Source organism: Triturus cristatus, chromosome 7 (assembly GCF_964204655.1).
Source record: "Triturus cristatus chromosome 7, aTriCri1.1, whole genome shotgun sequence".
NCBI lineage: Eukaryota > Metazoa > Chordata > Amphibia > Caudata > Salamandridae > Triturus > Triturus cristatus.
This window is the reverse complement of record NC_140590.1, coordinates 559,700,210-559,727,183: the sequence shown is the minus strand read 5'-3', so window position 1 is coordinate 559,727,183 and position 26,974 is coordinate 559,700,210. Positions and strand designations below refer to the sequence as shown.

Here is a 26,974-nt window from a genome sequence, read left to right as displayed (position 1 = left end):
TGCAGCATTCGGAAATACTTCCTTATGCCTGTTCTGTGATACAGCTATACCATATACTCTTAAGTGCATTATAGCCTCGCGGTAAATGCTAACTTTGGGATGGGTGCATCAAAACATGTCGTGTTAGGTGTCAAACACTTTGGAATACTACCCCCCCCCCGTCAATTCTGGCCTCCTGCTGCTGGGGGAAACTCCGGCAGGGGAGGCCTGGACAATAGGTTTCCTGTCACAGGGCAGTGTAACCACCTCCCCAGACAGGCAGATGTGTATTGGGGCAGAGTGGGTGCATTCAAAGAATGCTTTTGAGACACTGCCTGGGGCACACAAGGTGTCCCTGTGCATAGCCCAGTTCCAGTTCAAACCGGTTGCAGGGGCACTCAGCCCCTGCTCTGGTGCGAAACTGGGCAAAGGGGAAGGGGTGTAACAACCCCCACCCCAGGCCCACCCATAGGTGGAGCCTTAGAGTTAGTCCATCCCCTAAACTTAGTATAAGTATAGGAATCCAGTCCCTAGGACTTTAGATTACTCTAGACAAACCTCTGAAATATATATCCTGGACCTTCGACTTTCTATGACGACTAGAAGACGGAGGAAATCTCCCTTGGGGTCAAGGAGTGACTCCCCTGCTTGGCAGGCACCAAAAAAAGCAACTGACCGGTCTGCACTACTGAAGCTCCCGCTGGACGCCAAAGTCTCTGCATCCCCAGAGGTGGATTTCCAGACTTCCCCGGGGCTACCCTGAGTCCACAGCAAAGCTGAGGCCCGTGGCTATCGTGGGTAATGTGGAACCGTGACCCCTGGACACCGTGAACTTTTGCGGCAACAACACCTTCCTGGTCATTCTCGAAGTTGTGCTTTGGGTTCAGAGTAGCCTCAGCCTTAAGCACGTCCTGCACCGAAGATTGTTGGCCTCCACTCCACGAGTGACTCGTGGGCCATCTCCAAGTGCGACCGCTTGAGGCTCCTTCGCGATCACTAGCCCATTGGCTAGTAGGTCCCCACGAAGGCAACTCCACTTCTGTTTGGGCTTTTCTGGTTGCTCCAGACTTGCTCTTACCTACCCTCACTGGGTGAGTCCATCAGACCTTGCTCGTCTGCACCGCAGTCCTTTCTCTGATTTCCTGAGACTTGCCGTTGCCAAGGCTTGTTGGGTCCTTTCTGGTCACCAACACCGCAGCACTCAACAAACTTCGTGGAACAGCTCGAATCCAGCTCGTGGACTTCGTCAACACCTCCTGGACCTCGTGACTGAAGAGTCAAGACACCCGTCAATTCACCTGAAGCACCCAACATCTGTGGGCATTGGTCCATCCTGCCCTAGGTCACTGGCAAGTGACCCAGACTCTGTCCCCTCTGCTTTCAGGTTCCTTACATCCTAGATCCAGGCTTGGATCTCTCCGGACACTTCTTCTCTTCATGGCAGCAGCAGTTCTTTGCAGGCTTCCATTGGATTCGACGACGTGACCCGACACCAAAAGACACCTATGCACCCGGCTTCCCTGGGTGAGGTAACTCGAGTACTCCGGTACTCTCATGGGTGCTAACCCTAGAACTGTGTAAGTCCAAAAGGGTTTGGTCCTAGCTCGATTAGAAGTGTCCCTAATCTTTAAAATTCCAACCGCGACATTCTCCATAGAAAGTAATAGGAACCCGCGGTTGTGTTTCCACACTGCATACGGCTCCCGTGGGTCCCCTGTGTCACTACCTTGGGTGGCTCCTTGGGGTCCCAACTATTCTAGAGGCAATGGGCATACTGTCTATCTCAGTCGTGGTTCTTATACCACTATTTTAGTATATGGTTTGGTACGCCCCTAGGGCCCAAACGTGTATTTCTGCTTTTACTGATGCTTAAACACTTGTAACTAAAGTACTTTGAACTCCAGTCTCATAAAGAGACTAGAGGGGTGTGTGTTATCTTAAATACATATATTTTGAATATATACCTGGTGTGGTTGTCTTTTCATTTGATCATTCAAGAGATTATAGACTGGTAAAACAAGCAGCTTTACATTCCTTCAAGACTTAGCCTGAAGGCTGCTCTCCATAGCTACCACTAGGATAGCTTTCATATAATGTTGTCTTTAACCTATGACCATAAGGGGTTGTTTGGACTGATACAAGGTGCCCACTAGAACTAGTGGACAGCATGTATCAGGCCACCTTCTCACATTGGTGTGCAGCATGTGGGGTTCCAGCTTGCTATTGTTTTACCAGATAATCTCAATTGAATTGATTAACTGAAAACCACTAAAGGTACCTGAGGTACATATAATATCAAGTTTAGCTAAAGTAAGTTCTACTGAACGTAGAGTTGTGTGTTAAGGGATAGCTCAAGAGAGTTTAGTAGGCCACACTAGTGTAGGTAGTGCAATACACCACACCACACCACATTAGTAATGTCTAACCAGCCAGGAACCACTGAGTCCCTACCTGGAACCAGTGAGCTCCTTCCCTACAAGTATGAGGATCTCTCCTTTGCTAGACTTAGGGCCTTATGCACCATTAGGAAGCTGAAGACAGACAAAAGTCCATCCACCCAGCATCTTATACAGATACTGAAACTGGATGATATCACAAGTCCTGGTGGGCCTGTAGATGGAGACAGTGGGGTGGGGCAGCACCTGAGGGTAGGTCCAGGGGTGAAAACTCCCCTGACCCTAACTCTGATGCTGACCAGACTGGTGACAATGACCAGACTCTGGTGAACACAGACCATCAAGATGAGGATGAGGACAATAATGCCCCTTGCCTTCATTCCTCCTGGTAGGCCTGAACACAGGGCTAGAAGGGAGAAATCTCTGTCAAGGGGATCTATTCGGTCTAACTCCTTTATTGGAACCTCTATTTCTTCTCATAGAGGGAGGGAAACCTCCCAGGAGAGGAGATAGAGACTGCTGAAGTATGAGCAGGACAAGTTCAACCTCAGAAAGCAGCAGATGGCCTTAGATAGGGAAGCCCTGGAGCTCTACAGAGCTACTAAAAAGGAGGGACTAGAGTCCCTTGGTGGCAGCAATTTCCCTAGAGATAGGGAGAGGTCTTATGACCATAGAAACCTAAGTAAGATTGTCCCTCCCTACCAGAGTGGGGATGACATCCACAAATGGATAACTGCCTTGGAGAAGGCCTGTAAAGTACAGAAGGTCCCTCGAGGTCAGCGGGCAGCAATCTTATGGCTCTCCTTTGCAGACAAAGGTAGAGACAAGCTCCTCACTGTAAGAGAAGAGGATGCTGATGATTACAAAGTCTTGAAAAGTGCTCTGATAGATGGGTTTGGTCTAACCACTGAACAATACAGGTTAATGTTCAGAGATACCCAAAAGGCACAGGATCAGGACTGGGTTGACTTTGTTGACTGTGCTGCTAAGGCTCTGGAAGGTTGGTTATTGGGCAGTAAAGTGTGTGCCTTCAAAGGATTGTACAATCTGATAATGAGGGAGCAGATTATTAATAACTGTCAAAATTAGCTGTTGCACCAGTACCTGGTAGACTCTGATCTGACCTCTCCCCAAGAATTGGGAAAGAAGGCAGACAAATGGGTCAGAACCAGGGTGAGGCAGAAAGTACAGAGCCAAGGTGGTGACCCTAAGAAGCAAGATTCTAAAAATTCTGATAAGGGTGGGGACAAGGGTAAAGACCAGAAGTCTTCACAAGGGCCCCAAAGATCTTCTTCGGGGGGGGGGGGGATTCCCAGTCAGGAAAGGGAAAAGGTCAAAAGAAGCCCTGGTGCAAAATCTGTAAGCAGAAAACTCACTGGACTAGTGACTGCACCAAGGCTAAAGAAAATACTCCACCACCAATGCCCCTAAGGCACCTGTTCTCCCTAGTACAGTTACAATTGGTGGTGGAAATACACAGAATAAGGGTGTTGTAGGGTTGACCCTGGGTTCTGAGATGGAGTCTGGTCTAGTCAGAGTACTAACTCAGGCTGTGCTTGTCAGTGATGGGGGCATGGATATGTCCCCCTTTGTGAGCCGCAGTAACCTGGGCAAATACAGACAGCAGCCTTTGATAAATGGAGTAGAAGCTTGGGCATTCAGGGACACAGGAGCAAGTGTCACAATGGTGACAAAAGATCTTGTGGCTCCTGGGCAGATTATACTTGGTGAAATGTACCAAGTGACCAATGCTAGCAATGTCAGAACAGACCATTCTCTGGCAGTTGTTAACTTCTCCTGGGGAGGGGTAACTGGCCTTAAGAAGGTTGTGGTAAGTGCGGACCTACCAGTACAATGCTTGCTTGGCAATGATCTGGAAACTTCAGCTTAGGCTGAAGTGGAGCTCAGGACACATGCAGAAATGTTAGGGATCCCTGCACATGTCTTTGCTGTGACTAGGTCACAGACTAAAATGTCAAAAGCTGGACAGGCCCTGGATTCTGGAATAATGGACCAGGTGCCTTACAAGAGGAGGAGCAGTAGGGTTAAGGCAGAACCTTCCCACCTGTCTCAGGAAACTGATCAGTCTCCTCAGGGAGAGGATCTTGATCCTGAAGAAGGAACTGTCCCAGAGGAGCTTAAACCTGATCAGGTTGAGTTCTTTGGGACAGGGGGCCCTTCCAGGTCTGATCTGAGCCAGGAGCAGAAAACCTGCCCCTCTCTTGAACCCCTCAGACAGCAAGCTGCTGATGAGGCTGCTGGGAATGCTAGTGGCACCCATAAAGTTTATTGGGATGATGGACTCCTATACTCAGAGAGTAGAGACCCCAAGCCTGGTACATCCAGGAGTTTGGTTATACCTCTGAAGTTTAGGGGTTTCCTATTGACACTAGCCCTGCAGGACACTTAGGCCAGAACAAGACTTGGGACAGAATTGTTCCTCACTTTCACTGGCCCCACATGTCTGAAGACACAAAGAAGTTTTGTCGCTCCTGTGTAACCTGCCAAGCCAGTGGCAAAGCAGGTGGCACTCAAAGGCCCCCCTGATACCACTACCTGTGGTGGGGGTTCCCTTTGAGAGGGTTGGTATTGACATTGTTGCTTCCATGGATACTCAAACAGCATCTGGGCACAGGTTTATACTGGTGGTAGTGGATCATGCCACTAGGTATCCAGAAGCTATTCCCCTAAGGACCACTACAGCACCTGTGGTGGCAAGAGCTCTCTTGAGTGTGTTCTCAAGAGTAGGTTTTCCTAAGGAGGTAGTATCTGACAGAGATGCAAACTTTATGTCAAGTTACTTAACTGCAATGTGGAAGGAGTGTGGAGTGAATTACAAATTCACCACACCCTATCACCCACAATACAATGGTTTAGTTGAAAGGTTTAACAAAACCTTAAAGGGCATGATTAAAGGACTCTCAGAGAAGCTTAGGCGGAAATGGGACCTTCTCTTGCCCTGCCTTTTACTTGCATACAGGGAGGTGCCTCAGAAGGGGGTTGGCTACAGCCCATTTGAACTTCTGTTTGGTCACCTTGTCAGGGGTCCATTGTGTTTGGTGAAGGAAGGATGGGAGTTACCTCTCAAGCCCCCAAAGCAAGACATAGTGGACTATGTACTTGGTCTCCGCTCCCGGATGGCTGAGTATATGAAAAAGGCAAACAAAAACCATGAGGCTAGCAGGAACTGCAAAAAGCCTGGCATGACCAAAAGGCTGTACTGACTGTTTATCAGCCAGGACAGAAAGTGTGGGTGTTGGAGCCTGTGGCCCCAGCAGCTCTCCAGGACAGGTGGAGTGGACCCCACACTATTGCAGGGGATAAATTGAAGGAGGAAGCGCCCGCGCAGTGGGTTTTGAAACCACTAGCGGCCATAGAGTATCTTCGGACTCTTTTACGGATGTTGTGTGTGTTTTAACATTGTATGCTGTTCTTGTTCAAAATTGACCGTATTTTTATTCATTTGTATTAGCTGCCTCCCGCTGCCCTCAAATTAACGCTGCTACTATTGATAAAATTGACATTCCTTTTACTTGCTGCTAAAAACTATACATAATCTAGTACTTACCCCTCTGTGCTTGTTGCGAGCTGTGTTCAATGCTCGTGGGGGGATTTTAGGATTACCTCGCTGCGTTTTTTGGCGGCCATTTTTTTGGGTCAGCGCTCTAGTGGCTGAAACCCAAAGCAGGGGATAAATTGAAGGATGAAGCGCCCGCGCAGCGGACGCGCACAGCAGCCGCGCCGTTGGCGCACCAAAGGTGCGCCTAAGGCAAGCCCGTCTGCGCCCGTCTGCGGCCGGCCAGGGCCAGGGGCCTTGAGCCCTTGTCCCTCCGCTCCAGACAGGTATTGCTACAATTCGGATCAGCTACTTGCTCTCAATCTCATCCCTGAGTTGAACTGTCTTCACTCACTTGACCCCCATATCTCTGTTGTTACCTGCCAGCATTGCTAATTTGGGACACAGATATCGCTGCCCTCTTTAAATTAAATGGAACCGATTGTGAAAATATTTAAGATATTTCTGCTCAATTGTAGATCCCTACCTAAGCATGCTACTGAACTCAATATTTTATTATCTACTGAAAGACCAGACCTGTTATTTCTCACCGAAACCTGGACGAATTCCAATTCTGGCCCCGACATTATTCAGACTCTCCCGCAGGATTATCTAATTCAAGAGTGGATAGGCCTACTGGGGTTGGTGGTGGACTAGCCATCGTTTATAAAAACATTTTGACTTGCCGTACTTTTGGAAGTCCCTTAACCTTGTGCGAAAATCTCCATTTTTCTATAGGTTTTACCCCTCTGCTTTCGCTTTCAGGTATTCTTATCTACCGGCTTCCTGGACCCTCGGCTCAATTTCTCTCTTCTTTACCCGAAGCAATCACTAATTTAGTCTCCACAGCCTCTAATTTTATGATTTTAGGGGATTTGAATATCCACCTAGACAACCGGGCTTCCACTAGCGTGGCAGATTTTTCTGATGATCTTGCTGCTCTTCAACTCTCACAAAGGGTACCCCATGCCACCCATGTGAAAGGACACCTTCTTGACCCTGTTTTTTCGAATCAGCAGGAGTTATATTGTAGAAATCCCATACCTATCCCATGGTCCGACCATTATTTGATCTCCCTCGATTGGTCTCCCAAAGTGTCTAGTCCCCACACTCGGCCGGTAAAAAAAACTGCCCGTTGTTGGTGGAATCTGCAGCTAGAGGATTGGACCCTCTCTTTAGAAAACAGTACTCCCCAAATGAATCCAAACCCTGAGATAGCCAATGAGCAATGTAATCACTGGATGGAAGACTCTTTAGATTTAGTCCTCCCTAAAAAGACCTGTAAAGTGAAGTTGGGTCCGAATAAATCGGCCTGGTTCACCCCTCTGCTCCGGAAATTAAAACAAACCTGTAAAAAGGCTGAAAGAGTTTGCAGGAAGGATTTTTCTCCTTCCAGAAAAAAAGAATATAGAGATACGCTTAAAATTTATAAGACCGAAATCAAAAAAGCCCAAGCTGGCTATGACAGCGGAAACATTTCCGGTGCATCAAATTCTTCTCGAGAAACCTTCCGTATTGTTAAGGAACTCACCCCAGGCATTACGGCCCGTGACTCCTCGGAACTTACTGCTGAATGTTGTAATGAGCTGGCGGACTACTTTTTAAATAAAATTCAATTAATTTGAAAGTCATTTACTGAACCCGACCTTAATTCCCTCGTTGAAGTAACCACGGTTAGGAGGGAATCGCCCCTGCTGGAGATATTTCCTCTCTTGACTATAGACACCTTCTATAATATCTCCGCCCTTGTCAAGAGTGGATCACCTCGAGACCCTGTCCCTCTGAAAATTCTTACGTCAGTGTTAGAGTTGGGGGTCTCTGGTTGGCGCAAGGTTGCCCTTGTGTCAAGCAGGAACCCTCTCCTCTACGTCAGGGCGCAGGATAACCCCTTTTGAATGACCCTTGCTCACCCTCTAGGTGCGTGGCGTGAGCAGCCAAGGCGATTCCTCAGGCGTTGTTGGTTAAGCACTTACAATTGCACACACAGTAAATACATCAATCCCCCCAGAAACGGACACCAGACTTGGATATGTAGAAAAATACGCTTCTTTATGTAAAAATAGGTATATATATCTCAGCAGACTTATCACAAGACCAATAACGTTTTCGCTATGCCACCAGGTTGTAAAGCAGGCAAATGTTCTTTGTTCGTAGCTTCAAATAGATACTTTGCAGTCTCTTGCAAATGTCACTTGTGGTTCCAGTACTTACAGGGATCGACTCCTGCGAACGGGGAAATAAGGCGTTGCGGGCCCCGAGCCCGATACTGGAACTTCTTCAGTGATGTGGAGAATCGGCACAAGTCGGTGCGACTCTCAGCTTGGGAAGTGGTCTTGGGTCCTCGATCAGCGGGTGTGGGCAGGTAGGCAGGCGCGGCCAGCGACCCTCAGCACGGCGGTGCAGGGGGGGTCTCCACAGCGGGGGCGGCGTGGCCTGAGGTGTCCGGGGATAGCGAAGCGGGGTCACAGGGCACGGTCGGTGCAGCTGGATGACCCGGCGTAGATCACAGTCGTCGGACGGTTTCCGGCGGGAGGGGTGATAGCGCGTTCAGCGCGCTCCAGTGGCAGGCGGTGACAGGGGCGCAGGCGGCCTAGCCCGGGGACAGATAGCGGCTCCGGACGGAGCGGGGCTCTCACGGGGTTGCGGCAGGCGAGCTCCTGAGTGTCACGGCCCTAGGAGGGGCGTTGAGGGGCGCAGTCTCTTTCCAGCGGGATGCACACACGGCTCGAATCGGAGGACGAGCAAAAGCACAGAGAACCCACTGGTCCTGGGGTTCAGTTCAGGGGGCAAGCTCAGATCAAGCCCTTGGAGAATGTTTAAAGCACAAAGCAGCAAAGTCTTTTCAGTAGTCTCTTCCTCTCCTTTCTCAGCAAGGCAAGCAGCAGGCCAGCTCCTCCAGCGTCTTCTTCTCCTTCTAGTCGGGCAGAGGTTCTTTGTGGTAAAACAGGATTCTGATTTCTTAGGAGCCAGGCTCCTACTTTTATACAGTGATTCTTTTGTTCTTTAGCGCCAGGGGGCCTGGGCCTGGCTCAGTCCAGTTCTGGAGCACTTTGTTATGGTGACTCTGCTCTTTCCTTTCAGCAGCAGGGCAGAGACATCAGCCGCTCCACAGGGGGCGGCGCCGGCTTTGTGGTGGCAGAGCACAGGTCTATTCAAGAGTCAAGGTGTACTCCTCCCACCCATCCTGGTGTCATCTCTCTACCCACCACCTGGCAGCCAACCTGTCTCTGGGGATTCCCCAACCCTGCTCCTTACTGTTGCTAGGCAGAACACACACACACAGCAGAGGCGGACTGAAATGGCCAGGTCAGTAAATACTAACTTTCTAAAAGTAGTATTTACAAACCCAGGATATTAAAATAAACTTGACTACAAGAAGTATTTTATTATTCTGAGTTCAGGCATACTAAACTTGACATTCTACCATGCTCTCTGAGTCCACTGGGGTCACAGTGTGTAGTGACTCCAGCAGCCCATTCTGGCCTATGGAGAGCAGGTAGCCTTCAATAGTGAAAAACGAAAATGGCTGTAATTCACTACTAAGACATGCCACACACATCAGGGCATGTCCTACCTTATGCCTACAATGCACCCTGCCCTTGGGCCTACCAGAGGGGTGGCTAATATGTAGGTAAGGGAAGGTCTAGGGACTGGCAAGTGGGGGCACTTGCGCAGTCAGCGCGACAGTCCCAGACCGCGCACAGGGTCTGCGATGGCAGACCCTAGTCACATTTTACAAGGCCGCTTTCTGTGGGTGGCGCAACCAGCGCTGCAAGCCCACCAGCAGCATTGGCATTCACAAGCCCTGGCACCCCTGGTGCACTTTACTGGGGACTGACAGTAAATCCAATAAACCAATCATGAGCATCAATTACAGGTACACTTTACCTAGGGAGCACTTGCACTGCGGCACGGATTAGCCGTGGCGCAGTGCCCTGAGCGGACAACACCAGAAAAACAATCGAGGCACACCATCAAAAAGTGGAAGGGAAACTCACGCCAAGGTGCCAGGTCTAACACGTGTCACCTCCAGCTGAAATGTGGGGAGAACTACCCTTGCCCAGGGGGTTCCTCGTCACTAAGGCGGAAATACCTGGACAGACCGTCAGCGTTGGCGTGATCTGTACCAGGACGGTGTTCCACCGTAAAGTCCATACCCTGTAGGGAGATGGACCACCTCAACAGCTTCGGGTTCTCACCCCTCATTTGCATCAACCATCTGAGGGGCCTGTGGTCCGTCTGAACCCGGAAGTGAGACCCAAACAAGTAGGGTCTTAGCTTCTTCAGCGCCCAGACCACAGCAAATGCTTCTCGCTCAATTGCACTCCACCTACTTTCCCGTGGAAGTAACCTCCTACTGATGAAGGCTACGGGTTGGTCCCAGCCCTCCTCAGTCATCTGTGAGAGAACAGCCCCTACACGATGCTCTGAAGCGTCTGTCTGTACTAGGAACTCCTTGGAGAAGTCAGGGGCCAAGAGCACGGGCGCCGTGCACATGGCAGTCTTCAGGGTGTCGAAAGCTTTCTGACAGGTGTCAGTCCAGATCACGTTCCTGGGCTGCTTCTTGGAAGTCAGCTCTGTCAAGGGGGCAACGATCGTTCCATAGCCCTTGACAAACCTCCTGTAGTACCCAGTGAGCCCCAGGAAGGCCCTCACTGCGGTCTGCGTCTTGGGGGGTTCCCAAGCCAGGATGGTCTCAATTTTGGGTTGCAAGGGTGCCACCTTGCCACTCCCCACTTGGTGTCCCAAGTACACCACGGAACCCTGCCCGATCTGGCACTTGCTTGCCTTGATCGTGAGGCCTGCTCGGCGCAGAGCCATCAACACTTCCCAGAGGTGGCGCAGGTGTTCGGGCCAGGTGGCACTGAACACTGCGATGTCATCCAGGTAGGCGGCACTGAACGCATCCAGCCCAACCAGTACCTGGTTGACCAACCTCTGAAAGGTGGCAGGGGCATTCTTCATTCCAAATGGCATGACTCGGAACTGGAAGTGCCCATCTGGTGTAGAGAATTCTGACCTCTCTTTGGCCCCATCGGTCAAGGCGATCTGCCAGTACCCAGACGTTAAATCAAACGTGCTGAGGAACCTGGCAGCCCCCAGCCGATCAATGAGCTCATCAGCTCTGGGGATGGGGTGTGCGTCAGTCTTAGTTACTGAATTGAGTCCTCTGTAGTCCACACAGAACCGGAGTTCAGGTGTGGCTCCCGGCGCAGCAGCTTTGGGGACCAAGACCACGGGGCTGGACCAAGGACTGCTGGAGGACTCAACCACCCCTAGCGCAAGCATTTTGGAGACCTCCTCCTTGATGCAAGCTCTGACCCTGTCAGTTACCCTGTAAGCCTTGTGCTTCACAGGTAAGCTGTCTCCTGTGTCCACATCATGGACGCACCAATCTGTGACACCAGGAACCAGGGAGAACCTATCTGGAAACTGCCCCAGCAAGTGGCGGCAATCTTCTTGTTGTTCGGGCGTCAGGGTGGGTGAGAGGTTAACTCCATCCACTGACCCATCTTTCTCAGAGGCTACTAAGAGGTCTGGAAGAGGCTCGGTCTCCTCTTCCATTCCATCATCAGTGGCCAGCAGCATGCCCACTTCGGTCCTGTCTAAGTGGGGCTTAAGGCGGTTAACATGTAGGACCCTTAAAGGGTTCCTGGGAGACTGCATGTCCTCCAAGTAGGTGATATGACTTTTGCGCTCCACAACCTCAAATGGACCTGTCCACTTATCCTGAAGTGCACAAGGCTCCACTGGGGCCAAGACCCACACCTTTTGTCCAGGTTGAAGCTCTACCAGAGTGGCATTCCGGTCGTACCACCGCTTCATCTCCTCCTGGCTGGCTTCCAGATTTGCCTCAGCAAGTTGCCTGAAACGCCTAGTCTGGTTTCGGAAGGCCAGCATGTAACTGTATACATTCTGGGGAGGTTTCCTGGGAGATTGCTCCCAGCCTTCCTTTACCAAACTCAGAGGTCCTCTTACCGGGTGACCATACAGAAGCTCAAAGGGGCTGAACCCTAGAGACTTCTGTGGCACCTCTCGGTAAGCAAAGAGCAGGCATGGCAAGAGGACGTCCCACTTACGCCTCATTGGACCGTCTAGGCCCATGATCATGCCTTTGAGGGTTCGGTTGAATCTCTCAACCAACCCATTTCCTTGGGGGTGGTAAGGAGTGGTGAACTTGTAAGTTACCCCACACTCCTTCCACAGGGATTTCATATATGTGGATATGAAATTGGTCCCCCTGTCGCTCACCACCTCTAGAGGGAATCCCACTCGGGAGAAAATTCCCATCAGTGCTCGTCCCACCACGGGGGCCGTCACTGTCCTCAGAGGGATGGCTTCAGGGTACCGGGTGGCATGGTCCACCAAGACCGGTATGAACCTGTTGCCCAGGGCTGTCTTGGGGTCCAGAGGCCCCACAATATCAATACCCACTCGCTGGAATGGCGTACCGACCACGGGGAAGGGCTGCAGAGGAGCCTTGTGCTTCCCTCCGCTCTTACCACTTGCCTGGCAAGTCTGACAGGTTCTGCAGTAGGAATCTGAATTCTTGTGCATTTGGGGCCAGTAAAAGTGGGTGACAAGCCTGTCATAGGTCTTGTCCATCCCCAAATGTCCTGCTAAAGGCACATCATGAGCCAGCCCCAGTAGGAAGGTTCTGAACCTCTGGGGTACCACCAGCACACGGGCTGACCCAGGTTCAGCAGCCTTAGGCTCGGAATACAGGAGGTCACTCTCCCAGTACACGTAGTGTGTTTTGGCCTGAACACCATTGGCCTGGTCTGCAGCCTGTTGCCGCATACCCACGAGAGAAGGGCATTCTTTCTGCTCCCTGCAGAATTCCTCCCTGGAGGGACCTCCTTCTTGCTGCCAATGGGTCAGCTCAGGCAGGTCTCCCAGTTCGGCAATCTGTTCCCCGGTAGGCTCCAGAGCATCCCCCTCAGGGTCTACTTCCTCCTGGGCCGTGGGAACTTTGGGGGCCGGTTTCCCGCGCCTCCTGCGCCTTCTCCCTAAGGCCGGTTCCTGGACCTCTCCCTCAGGCTCCAGGACCCTCTCAACACCCCTACTGGCTGCCATGGACCGGGTGGTCACGCACGCCCAGTCGGGTAGACCCACCATCCTCAGATGCGTGGTCTTCTCCACCTTTTCCCAAGGGGAGCTCTCCAGGTCGTTCCCTAGCAGACAGTCTACAGGCATGTCAGTTCTCACAGCGACTTGTAGAGTACCAGAGACCTCCCCCCACTCAAAGGGAACTTGAGCCATTGGACAACGACTCTCTATGTTGTCAGCATTGACAACCCTACAGTAGGCATTGGGTACAATCTGCTCTTGAGACACCAGGTGTTGCCTCACCGAGGTCACGCTGGCTCCTGTATCTCTAAGAGCCTCAACCTTCTTTCCATTGATGGTCACTACTTGCCCATATTTCTTAGTGTTAGAGGGTAAGTAGGTTTCAGGGACCATCTCACTGTCTCCTAGCGAGACTAGGGTCATCTGCCCGGGACCCCCACCCTCCTGGACTGCTACCTCCTCCCCAAAGTTAATATTAGCTACTTGCCGGGGTGGAGCACCAGTGGGTGCGGTCTTACCAAACAGGCGACACTTAGGATCAGAGGCAATGTGACCCGGGTCACCACACCTGTAACAATTGAAGGGCCCCTTTGGAACAGGTCTACCTGTCGGGGCCCCGTTCTGCTGCGGGGGTGGGGGAGGCTGAGAACCCTTCTGCTGGTTCCCTTGGGGATTACTTTGGGGGCCTTTTTGGAACCCTTTCTGTTTACCCCTGTCCCCCCCACTCTTCTGCTGGGGACCCTGCCCACCTTTGGCGGAGTCTCCCACTTGACCCTTGTGGACCCTGGTGCTGAGCCAGCGGTCCGCCTCCTCAGCAAGCTTCCTCGGGTTGGACAGCTTGCTATCAATCAGGTGCTGGCGTAGCTCAGGAAAACATTGACTGGACAAGTGCTCCCATGCAATTAAATCAAGCAGCCGTTGATAATCATTCACTTTGCTACCCTTCACCCAACCATCCAGTGCTCTGCAGAAAAAGGTTACATACTCCATATACGTACTCTCAGGGATCTTCTTAGTCTCCCTGAACCTCTGTCTGTATAGCTCAGGAGTTAACCCATACCTGGTCATTAAAGCTTCCTTCATATGGGGGTATGAGGCTTGGAGATCTAAGGGTAAATCTAACAGTGTGTCACGCCCTTCAGCAAGGAACCTTCCCCACAACCCCGCTCCCCAGTCTTTCTCAGGGACCCGGTGTGAAGACATGGCCACCTCGTAGGCTCTAAACCACTGCCCTATGTCATCCTTTCTAAAATACTCCTTTACTACATCTTTGGGGATGTACACCTTGGACTCTACCTGCACCGGTGGAGTGCTGCCACCAGAAGGAGCGGTGTCCAAACTTTTCGCCTTCAGCTCCAACTCCTTCAATCTTATATCATGATCCATTTGGCGTTGTTGTGCCTCCAGGGCCAACTTCTGCTTTTCCATTTCCATTTGTCCTGCCAACTTTGCCATCTCCATTGCATGCGCCCTGTCTGCTGCCCTGTCTGCCAGCTCCTCTGGCGACCGGACTCTGCTGGGCTCCTCAAGGTTGTCGGGTGGAACGATGTCCCCCGCATTCCGTGGGTCTCTTGACTCCTTCCAGGCTCTCAACGCCTTGGTGTACTGGTTCTTCTTCCTGAATCCAGCATGGGGAACTCTGAATTTTACACTGTAGCCTTTCAATTGCTCCGCTGTGTAACCTTCCAGTCTCTCCCAATCCACCTCATCCATTCCAGAAATCACAGAGAGTGCTCTTCCAGCAGAGAGTGAGCCAGGCATGGTTGCAGTAATGGCAGATGTCTCAACAAAGTTCAAAAATGAAAACCTGTGGCTGCGTTACTTGGTCTGCTCTCACTATCTGGTGATTAATAATTCACTGTATGCAAATTACAAATGCAAATCCGAAATCCCAGCCGCTGCCACCAATGTTAGAGTTGGGGGTCTCTGGTTGGCGCAAGGTTGCCCTTGTGTCAAGCAGGAACCCTCTCCTCTACATCAGGGCGCAGGATAACCCCTTTTGAATGACCCTTGCTCACCCTCTAGGTGCGTGGTGTGAGCAGCCAAGGCGATTCCTCAGGCGTTGTTGGTTAAGCACTTACAATTGCACACACAGTAAATACATCAATCCCCCCAGAAACGGACACCAGACTTGGATATGTAGAAAAATACGCTTCTTTATGTAAAAATAGGTATATATATCTCAGCAGACTTATCACAAGACCAATAACGTTTTCGCTATGCCACCAGGTTGTAAAGCAGGCAAATGTTCTTTGTTCGTAGCTTCAAATAGATACTTTGCAGTCTCTTGCAAATGTCACTTGTGGTTCCAGTACTTACAGGGATCGACTCCTGCGAACGGGGAAATAAGGCGTTGCGGGCCCGAGCCCGATACTGGAACTTCTTCAGTGATGTGGAGAATCGGCACAGGTCGGTGCGACTCTCAGCTTGGGAAGTGGTCTTGGGTCCTCGATCAGCGGGTGTGGGCAGGTAGGCAGGCGCGGCCAGCGACCCTCAGCACAGCGGTGCAGGGGGGTCTCCATAGCGGGGGCGGCGCGGCCTGAGGTGTCCGGGGATAGCGAAGCGGGGTCACAGGGCACGGTCGGTGCAGCTGGATGACCCGGCGTAGATCACAGTCGTCGGACGGTTTCCGGCGGGAGGGGTGATAGCGCATTCAGCGCGCTCCAGTGGCAGGCGGTGACAGGGGCGCAGGCGGCCTAGCCCGGGGACAGAGAGCGGCTCCGGATGGAGCGGGGCTCTCACGGGGTTGCGGCAGGCGAGCTCCTGAGTTGCACGGCCCTAGGAGGGGCGTTGAGGGGCGCAGTCTCTTTCCAGCGGGATGCACACACGGCTCGAATCGGAGGACGAGCAAAAGCACAGAGAACCCACTGGTCCTGGGGTTCAGTTCAGGGGGCAAGCTCAGATCAAGCCCTTGGAGAATGTTTAAAGCACAAAGCAGCAAAGTCTTTTCAGTAGTCTCTTCCTCTCCTTTCTCAGTAAGGCAAGCAGCAGGCCAGCTCCTCCAGCGTCTTCTTCTCCTTCTAGTCGGGCAGAGGTTCTTTGTGGTAAAACAGGATTCTGATTTCTTAGGAGCCAGGCTCCTACTTTTATACAGTGATTCTTTTGTTCTTTAGCGCCAGGGGGCCTGGGCCTGGCTCAGTCCAGTTCTGGAGCACTTTGTTATGGTGACTCTGCTCTTTCCTTTCAGCAGCAGGGCAGAGACATCAGCCGCTCCACAGGGGGCGGCGCCGGCTTTGTGGTGGCAGAGCACAGGTCTATTCAAGAGTCAAGGTGTACTCCTCCCACCCATCCTGGTGTCATCTCTCTACCCACCACCTGGCAGCCAACCTGTCTCTGGGGATTCCCCAACCCTGCTCCTTACTGTTGCTAGGCAGAACACACACACACAGCAGAGGCGGACTGAAATGGCCAGGTCAGTAAATACTAACTTTCTAAAAGTAGTATTTACAAACCCAGGATATTAAAATAAACTTGACTACAAGAAGTATTTTATTATTCTGAGTTCAGGCATACTAAACTTGACATTCTACCATGCTCTCTGAGTCCACTGGGGTCACAGCGTGTAGTGACTCCAGCAGCCCATTCTGGCCTATGGAGAGCAGGTAGCCTTCAATAGTGAAAAACGAAAATGGCTGTAATTCACTACTAAGACATGCCACACACATCAGGGCATGTCCTACCTTATGCCTACAATGCACCCTGCCCTTGGGCCTACCAGAGGGGTGGCTAATATGTAGGTAAGGGAAGGTCTAGGGACTGGCAAGTGGGGGCACTTGCGCAGTCAGCGCGACAGTCCCAGACCGCGCACAGGGTCTGCGGTGGCAGACCCTAGTCACATTTTACAAGGCCGCTTTCTGTTGGTGGCGCAACCAGCGCTGCAAGCCCACCAGAAGCATTGGCATTCACAAGCCCTGGCACCCCTGGTGCACTTTACTGGGGACTGACAGTAAATCCAATAAACCAATCATGAGCATCAATTACAGGTACACTTTACCTAGGGAGCACTTGCACTGCGGCACGGATTAGCCGTGGCGCAGTGCCCTGAGCGGACAACACCAGAAAAACAATCGAGGCACACCATCAAAAAGTGGAAGGGAAACTCACGCCAAGGTGCCAGGTCTAACAGTCAGTTATGGCATTGGTTAGCCCATTTCTGATGGGCTTGATTAACTCTTCCTTCTCCTCTGGAATAGTTCCGTCCTTATGGAAGAAGGTGTTGGTCAAGTCACTCCTGAAGAAGCCTGGCTTAGACCCAGACTGTCTTGCCAGCTATCGTCCCATCTCGCTTTTGCCATGGATCGGCAAAATTGCGGAGAAGTTTGCAAATACGGTCCTCTCCAAATATTTGGAGGAGGATAAGCTCTTACATTCGACCCAAACAGGGTTTCGTCCCATGCAAGGGACGGAGACCGCCTTAATGGCCGTGGTTGAGGATGCAAGGAAAATCCTTGACTCAGGAGGGTCTCTAGCTGTGATCTTGCTGGACCTCAGTGCAGCATTTGATACGGTTAATCACCGTATTTTAATCCACTGACTCAAGGGGTTGAGCGTAACAGGTTCCGCACTCAACTGGTTGTGTTCTTTCCTAGATGATAGATCTTTTCAGGTCTCTGGGGGCGAGGCCATTTCAAGCCCAAGATTCTTACATTGTGGAGTGCCTCAGGGCTCGTCCCTGAGCCCCACCCTTTTTAATGTTTATATGTCCCCCCTGGCAGAGATTGTCTTGCCCTTTGGGGTGCATATAATTACATACATACATACAGATGACACCCAGTTAGTGGTGGCATTCAATAATAAAAGTGGTCCTTCATCTAGTCTGGGCCCTTGCCTCGAGGAGGTGATGAGGTGGATGTTCCAATCCCATCTCAAACTTAACGGTGATAAGACTGAGCTTATGTTGCTCGGCAATCCCTCCCCCTCGAGGTTGCTACCATCTGGCCAGCAACTATGGGCCCCCTGCCAGTTTCTAAACCTGAAATAAAGAGTCTGGGCTTCTGGCTTGACTCTGAACTCAATTTCAAAACCCAAGCCACGAAGGCAGTTGCCTCCTGCTTCTGCGTTCTTAAACTTCTTCGTAAAGTTCTGCCTCTGCTCCCTTTTTCAGCAAGGAAGCTTGTAGTTCAGGCGTTGATTTTATCTCGCCTCGACTATGGGAATGCTCTTTACCTTGGTGCTCCCGGCGCAGACTTTAAAAAACTCCAAACTATGCAAAATTGTGCCGCCTGATTGCTGGAGGGTGTTCCTTGACGGCAATCAGCTAAATCCGCTCTTAGATCTCTACATTGGCTTCCTATTCAGGAAAGGGTTCACTTTAAAGCCCTGTGCACCACACATAAGATACTTCGAGGTAAGGGCCCTGACATTATTTCATCTTTTGTTCTACCCTACAAAGCTCAAAGACAGTTACGCTCCAGTGATCTGCATCTGGCAATTGTTCCTAGTATCAAGAGGTCCAGAAGCGGAGGCCGTCTTTTTTCTTATAATGCTTCCAAACTTTGGAACACCTTGCCGCTGTGCTTGCGTAAAGAATCTGATCACTCCGTTTTTCGTAAAGGGCTCAAGACCTGGCTTTTCCCACAGTGAGTGAGGAAGTCCATTGCGGTTCAACCTTAGCGCTGGGATGCCTCCTCCGGATAGCCATGCGCTTTACAAATGTTACTTCATTCATTCATTCATTGTTGAACAGAAAGGGGAGGTTACCTACTTGGTAGACCTTGGAACCCCTAGGAGTCCCCATAGGGTTCGCCATGTTAACAGGCTAAAGCCATATGTGGACAGGGCTGACATGGGCTTGCTCATGGCAACTGATGAGTGACAGGAGGAAGAGAGTGACCCACTCCCTGACCTGCTCTCACAGAACCCTGATGATGGGTCAGTTGATGGCGTAGCCTTGGAAGGCAGCCTCACTGCCCAGCAGCAAGCTGATTTCAGACAGGTTCTCAATCAGTTCAGACATATGTTTTCACTGGCTCCAAGTCAGACTACCTGGTGCACTCATGAAGTGGACACTGGGGACAGTCTGCCTATTAAAAATAAGATTTACAGGCAACCTGACCATGTCAGGGACTGTATCAGGACAGAAGTCCAGAAAATGTTGGATCTGGGTGTGATTGAGCCCTCACATAGCCCTTGGGCTAGTCCAGTGGTCCTTGTGCCAAAACCTCACACCAGTGGTGGAAAACGAGAGATGAGGTTTTGTGTGGACTACAGAGGCCTCAATGCAGTCACTAGGGCTGATGCCCATCCAATACCAAGGGCAGATGAGCTTATAGATACTTTGGCCTCAGCCAAGTACCTTAGCAAATTTGACTTGACAGCTGGCTACAGGCAGATCAGACTAGCTGATGATGCAAAGCCAAAAACAGCATTTTCTACCCCTAGTGGGCATTATCAATTTGTGGTAATGCCCTTTGGTTTGAAGAATGCACCTGCCACTTTCCAAAGGTTGGTGAATACAGTTCTCACAGGCCTAGAAGGCTTTAGTGCAGCATATCTAGATGATATTGCTGTCTTTAGCTCCACCTTGGAGGATCACCTGGTCCACCTTAAGAATGTTTTGGAGGCCCTGCAAAAAAGCAGGCCTAACTATCAGGGCTACTAAGTGCCAGATAGGGCAGAGTCAGGTTGTGTACCTGGGCCACCTTGTAGGTGGAGGCCAGGTTCAACCATTGCAGAGCAAAATCCAGACCATAATGGAATGGACTGCTCCAACTACCCAGACTCAGGTGAGAGCCTTCTTAGGCCAGACTGGGTACTATAGGAGATTTGTCAAAGGGTATGGATCAATAGTGACACCCTTGGATGACTTAACTTCTAAGAAAATGCCCAAAAAGGTTCAGTGGACAGCTAGCTGTCAAAAGGCATTTGATGACCCGAAGCAGGCCATGTGTACTGATCCCATTCTGCAGAGTCCTGACTACTCCAAAAAGTTCATTGCTCAAACTGATGCATCTGAATTGGGGTTGAGGCTGTACTGCCACAATTGAATGAAGAAGGTCAGGATCAGCCAGTAGCTTTCATAAGCAGAAGGCTGACCCCTAGAGAGAAACGTTGGTCAGCCATTGAGAGGGAGGCCTTTGCTGTGGTTTGGGCTCTGAAGAAGTTGAGGCCATACTTGTTTGGTACTCACTTCCTTGTTCAAACAGATCATAAGCCCCTCTTATGGCTAAAACAAATGAAGGGTGAAAACCCCAAACTGCTTAGGTGGTCCATTTTCTTTACAGTGGAACATAGACCTGGCAGTAACCATGCCAATGCAGATGGACTCTCTAGGTATTTCCATTTAGACCATGAAGACTCAACTGGTCAAGGTTAGTTTAATGTCCCTGCGTTTGGGGGGGTTGTGTAGGAGAGTAGGATCTGCTTCACATGGGTACCCCCACTTTTTGCTGGTGTTTCACTGTTTTTCGACCTTAGTCTGGCTGTGGCCCTGCTAATCAAGACCACAGCCTAGCTGCTTCCTCTCTAAAATGGTTTCCATGTACATTAGGTACATATCTAATTGGATTCTGGAGTGTCTTATAAGCCCCTAGTATATGGTATACTATGTACCTGGGGCATAGGTACCTCAGGGCCCTACCAGGGGCTGCAGCATGTATTATGCCACCCCTGGGAAGCACTCCAAAATGACACCACAGGTCTGCTACTGCAGCCTGGGTAAGGGTGTGCTTGCACCCCTTACTGTGGTATAGGCTACCTATATCACTACCTTATACAGACACATATAAACCTATAAGCCACTCCCATGGCAGGCCTTGACAATCCTGAAGGCAGAGTGCTTGGTTTTATGTGAGAGGGTGCCCAAGCATGAGCTGAGCCCCTCTGCAGCATTCAGAAATACTTCCTTATGCCTGTTCTGTGATACAGCCATACCATATACTCTTAAGTGCATTATACCCTCGCGGTAAATGCTAACTTTGGGATGGCTGCATCAAAACATGTTGTGTTTGGTGTCAAACGCTTTGGAATACTACACCCGCCAGTTTTGGCAGCGGGGGTAGCATTCCACCCTTCTAGAGGGAGAGACATGTTCACACTGGCTAAACCCGGTTAAATCTTTACAAAGCCCTGGCATCACAAAATGGATGCCACTGCCACAGACACGGGTCTGGCCTCCTGTTGCTGGGGGAAACTCCGGCAGGGGAGGCCTGGACAATAGGTTTCCTGTCACAGGGAGGTGTAACCACCTCCCCAGACAGGCAGATGTGTATTGGGGAAGCGTGGATGCATTCAAAGAATGCTTTTGAGACACTGCCTGGGGCACACAAGGTTTCCCTGTGCATAGCCCAGTTCAAACCGGTTGCAGGGGCACTCAGCCCCTGCTCTGGCACGAAACTAGACAAAGGGGAAGGGGTGTAACCACCCCCACCCCAGGCCCACCCATAGGTGGAGCCTTAGAGTTAGTCCATCCCCTAAACTTAGTATAAGTATAGGAATCCAGTCCCTAGGACTTTAGATTACCCTGGACGAACCTCTGAAATATATATCCTGGACCTTCGACTTTCTATCATGACTAGAAGACGGAAGAAATCTTCCTTGGGGTCAAGGAGTGACTCCCCTGCTTGGCAGGCACCAAAGAAGCAACTGACCGGTCTGCACTACTGAAGCTCCCGCTGGACGCCAAAGTCTCTGCATCCCCAGAGGTGGATTTCCAGACTTTCCCGAGGCTACCCTGAGTCCACAGCAAAGCTGAGGCCCATGGCTATCGTGGGTAACGTGGAACCGTGACCCCTGGACACCGTGAACTTTTGCAGCAACAACACCTTCCTGGTCATCCTCGAAGTTGTGCTTTGGCCTCAGAGTATCCCTAGCCTTGAGAACCTCCTGCACCGAAGATTGTTGGCCTCCACTCCACGAGTGACCCGTGGGCCAGCTCCAAGTGCGACCGCTCGGGGCTCCTTCGCGATCACTAGCCCGTTGGCTAGCAGGTCCCCACGAAGGCAACTCCACTTCTGTTTTGGCTTTTCTGGTTGCTCCAGACATTCTCTTACTTACCCTCGCTGGGTGAGTCCATCAGACCTGGCTGGTCTGCACCGCAGTCCTTTCTCTGATTTCCTGAGACTTGCCGTTGCCAGGGCTTGTTGGGTCCTTTCTGGTCACTGACACCGCAGCACTCGACAAACTTTGTGGGTAGCTCGAATCCGGCTCGTGGACTTCGTCAACGCCTCCTGGACCTCGTGGCTGAAGAGTCAAGACACCCGTCAACTCACCTGAAGGACCCGACATCTGTGGGCATTGGTCCATCCTTCCCTAGGTCACTGGCAAGTGACCCAGACTCTGTCCCCTCTGCTTTCAGGTTCCTTACATCCTAGATCCAGGCTTGGATCTCTCCGGACACTTCTTCTCTTCACGGCAGCAGCAGTTCTTTGCAGGCTTCCATTGGTATCGACGACGCGACCCGACACCAAAAGACACCTATGCACCGGGCTTCCCTGGGTGAGGTAACTTGAGTACTCCGGTACTCTCGTGGGTGCTAACCCTAGAACTGTGTAAGTCCAAAAGGGTTTGGTCCTAGCTCGATTAGAAGTGTCCCTAATCTTTAAAATTCCAACCGCGACATTCCCCATAGAAAGTAATAGGAACCCGCGGTTGTGTTTCCACACTGCATACGGCTCCCGTGGGTCCCCTGTGTCACTACCTTGGGTGGTTCCTTGGGGTCCCAGCGATTCTAGAGGCAATAGGCATACTGCCTATCTCAGTCGTTGTTCTTCTACCACTATTTTAGTATATGGTTTGGTACGCCCCTAGGGCCCAAATGTGTATCTGTGCTTTTACTGATGCTTAAACACTTGTAACTAAAGTACTTCGAACTCCAGTCTCATAAAGAGACTAGAGCGGTGTGTGTTATCTTAAATACATATATTTTGAATATATACCTGGTGTGGTTGTCTTTTCATTTGATCATTCAAGAGATTATAGACTGGTAAAACAAGCTGCTTTACATTCCTTCAAGACTTAGCCTGAAGGCTGCTCTCCAGAGCTACCACTAGGATAGCTTTCATATAAGGTTGTCTTTAACCTATCACCATAAGGGGTTGTTTGGACTGATACAACGTGTCCACTAGAACTAGTGGACCGCATACATCAGGCCACCTTCTCACATATACAAGCTATCAAATGAGGGCAAGAGCCTGGCACTGCATTTCCTAGAGAAATGTGCTCTTTTACAACCACCAAACACACTTAAAAAATTGTAATCCTTGTTAGGATTCTTCATTTTTGCCAGAACATATATACCAGAGTATGCACAAGGCATAAAACCCCTCTATGATTTAAATCCTCCTGACTTTTCCAGTACATATTTGATATCCGAACAAATACTAAGATCACTACAGACAGACATGCTTGCATCAAGACACTTACACACATTTGTCAACAAATTTGATTATCCGTATCATTGCGGGTGCCATATGCTTCATATATATTACCTTCAGTGAGGGTGACACAGTGCCGATTGCATATAAATTGCATTTATATTTAAATGCTGAGATGTGCTTGGGGTCTACTGATAAAATACTTTCTGCTGTTCAGAAGCCTGTCATTAAGAAAAGACCACTGGCTCAAGGGAAACGAATAATTGTCATTACTCCCGTCCCAGCTTTAGAGCTGTTACTAAGGCCAGCATTCTTAACATGAAAGCCTTACATGCTATATGGATACAATGGGCCACTTCCCTGATGGCTACTGACCTAGATTATGTTTTGACCCATCATTACAAATTCAAGAATTTCACCGATATGAACATGAATACCCTATGCTCAGTAACAATTGACTCTTGATCAATACAAAGACATCATATACACTGAAGGTGTAGCTTAGCTTGTTATCGGCACCACACACCAATACTCACTGATTTGTGCCGTAGTACGTGGTGACATGATGGATGTTCCTCAAAAAACGTTTAGGAAGTCCTTAGGAGAATGCTTTGCAAAACTGGCTGAACTAAAAGCATTTTTACTGGCCCTGGGGAACATCGATCCTTAATACCCCACACTTATAGTGAGTAATTTGTATGACTGTGTCCAGCTTTTCCATAAAAGCTTACATTACTGGTGCCTGAATGGATTTAGACACTCAAAGGATAATACTATAAAGCACAAATTGCTTTTGGGAAAGGTGGCACATCTTATAGACAGTTTGCCACAGGCTTATGTGGTACGCATATTGAGTCATCAGTGTGTTGGAATACACGTTGTAGGGAATTCCTTGGCAGCTGAAGCAACCACATCTACAGTACAATTTGCAATTGTATCTGCAATTATTCATTCTGCTGTCAGTGTTTTTTGCAACAGCATCCCTTTACCTAAATAGTATCCAGCAAAATATTCCTACCATTTAAGCGCCCAAAACATTCCTTTTGCTACCAATCCTGGGGTGGGTGATTGTGTGATACCCAACCAATACCGCAGGCTAGAGTTAATCATTGCAGCACATGAGGGGTATCATCTGGACCTGCTGATGCGGTAGCTACAATTTCACTATTGCAAAAACGCTATTGGTGGCATGGTCTGGACAAGCCGACAAAACAATATGTCCTTAGTTGTGACATCTGCCAACAAATAAAGAGCTCCACAATTGAACGCCCACCAGAGATTCCCCTCGTAGTTTCGAGAAAACGTCTCCAATGCGTATATCTTGACTATTGCAGTCCCTTAAATTCGGATGGTGCATTTAAATTTATTCCACTTACAGTGGGTTCTTGCTCCAGATTTCTCTGGGTTTAGCCACAACGATTGTCTGACGCTCGCACTGTTATCAAAGATTTGCAAGTATTTATTGGCACATACTCTCACCAGGGCCCTGTTTTTGACTATAAGGCTTATAGGGCTACTATGAGAACCCCGGGTGTTGCTGTGTATTATTCCTCCCTATATCTTCCTGAGGGGAATTCGATTGTGGAGAGGAAAAACTGTGACTTAAAGCAATTCCTAACAGCTACAGTATTGTAGTTGGCTCCATCACTTGTATGGTGTCCAGAGAGCATCAAATAATCTGCCTAGATGATCTTTGAGTGGTTGGACATCATACAAGGTATTTTTTGGCATCCAGATGTACGTTCCAGATCTTGACTGTCCTGGCACAGTGGCGGTAGATACACCTTTTGATATCAATTAACTTTTTGCAGTCTTGCAGAAATTACAGGACTTTCATGATTAGCGATCTAATTAACTTTTCAAACATTCTGCCCTGATGGTGTGAAGAAGCAACTAGCACCTTCCAGCTGGATTATAAAAGTTGGGAATCTGTTTCGAGAGGAGATTGTACTAAAGGAGGAATTTGGCCCATCATCCGGTGCCAGTCCTCAGCATTCAAGGTACAAGAACCATGAGTTTGCCACTGCTCTCTGGTTATAAAGACAAACAACTTGTCTCCATTGATTAAGTTAAATTACATAATGTGGAGGGTACTTCACAGTAGGGCAAAAGGATTTCTGGGTAGTTCCCTTACCCCTCTCACTACCATGCAGGAACCTCTTCTACAAGTTTTCAGCAACATCAATGTGTTTTTCTCCCTGGCTGGGGAGGGTGGAGAATGAACTAATGTTGATTCCAGTTAACACTACAAATACAAGCCATGCATTGGATTTGAGTTTTCAGCTTGCTTCTTCTGATTCTAACAACACAGCTGTTTATGATGAACCACCTTTGGAGGTGTCTACTAGTTCTCTTCTGCCTATTATGTCTCCTGTTTTTTAACAGACTTCTTCTGGTTACTTTGTGGATACAAAAGATTTTTCCTTTGACTCTTCTCACACTTCACCATATGGTGTACGTGAGTTTTATCTTTGGCTGAAACGCACTTATCTGATCCGTCCATGGCACTACATTTGGATTAGCATCTCATTGCTTTCCTTGCTTCTGTGGATTGGATTTGTGACTGTTTTCTTCTTACTCATAAATGGACACCATCCCCCAGAATGCTTTGCTGCAGAACTGGTAGTGGAGGTCCTGAAACCTTATTCATCAAAGTGTGAAGAGATCTGACTCTTGTGAACATTTTAGCTTTCCCGCTACTCGATGGAATTATATGGGATAAGGTCCCCTATGATATTTTTGGTGCTACTGAGACGCTGTTGATACCTTATGTCTTCATGGTGGCAGTGGGTGATGTGATCACCCCTGTACTTGTTTCTGATGATTGGGAATAGTCAATGCAATGCTCTTAGAGCTTGAATATTATACTGTATTTGAAAGTGAGGATTTTTACCTAAACTCTGATAATTATGGAGACATGTATTCTTATCATCACTATGTAGATCATTATTTGCACAGCAGTGTTACACAATTGGAACATTATCCCACTCCCCCATTGGTAGCTTCAAAGCACGCATGGACAAATGTGCATATTTGTCTGGGCATAATCCTTTAGATCCAGTTTCCTTTGATTTTAAACTTATCTCTGCACAGGCAAAGAAAAATATGCATACTAACACTAAATTGGTTTGTACAGATTTACTTAATTCGCAGCTGGCCCTAAAGGCTATTATTATTGGAAAGACACAATTCCTTTAAAATCAGTTTGGGCAACAAAATATTGGCAAGTGCAGGAAATAGACACTTTATTTAGAGTCTGCTTGAGTCTAAGACAAATGATTTTCTTAAATAAAACGGTACAGCAGACCACTTGCTGGGTCTGGCCAAAATTAAAGAAATTAACTTGCCCAGATTCTTTCAATGGCCTGCTTTGATAATTGGCGATACATATTAAATTATACAGAGGAACAGCTCAATAATATGATACCAAATGTTACATACATGTGTGTTCGAATCCCTCCTGAGGCGGAAGCCGGGAGGTTGCTGTGCTACTTTGTAAAAATGTTATGTTCCTTGTATTTTAAAACTGCTTTGCCTACTTAGCTCGACCAGCTTGATCTACTAAGCGTTATTTTAAAAATTGTTGTAGCGATCAGCTTGATACAAATATACTTGTATTTTAATGCTGTGTGTAACGATCGACTTGACTCACTAAGCCT

The 26,974-nt window shown here is 49.4% G+C and overlaps 1 pseudogene; it reads left to right on the top strand.

The window, feature by feature from the left end:
• Nucleotides 1–26,370, top strand: part of LOC146810109 (uncharacterized) — a 39,732-nt pseudogene extending 13,362 nt beyond the window's left edge.
• The last annotated feature ends 604 nt before the right edge of the window (nt 26,371–26,974 follow it).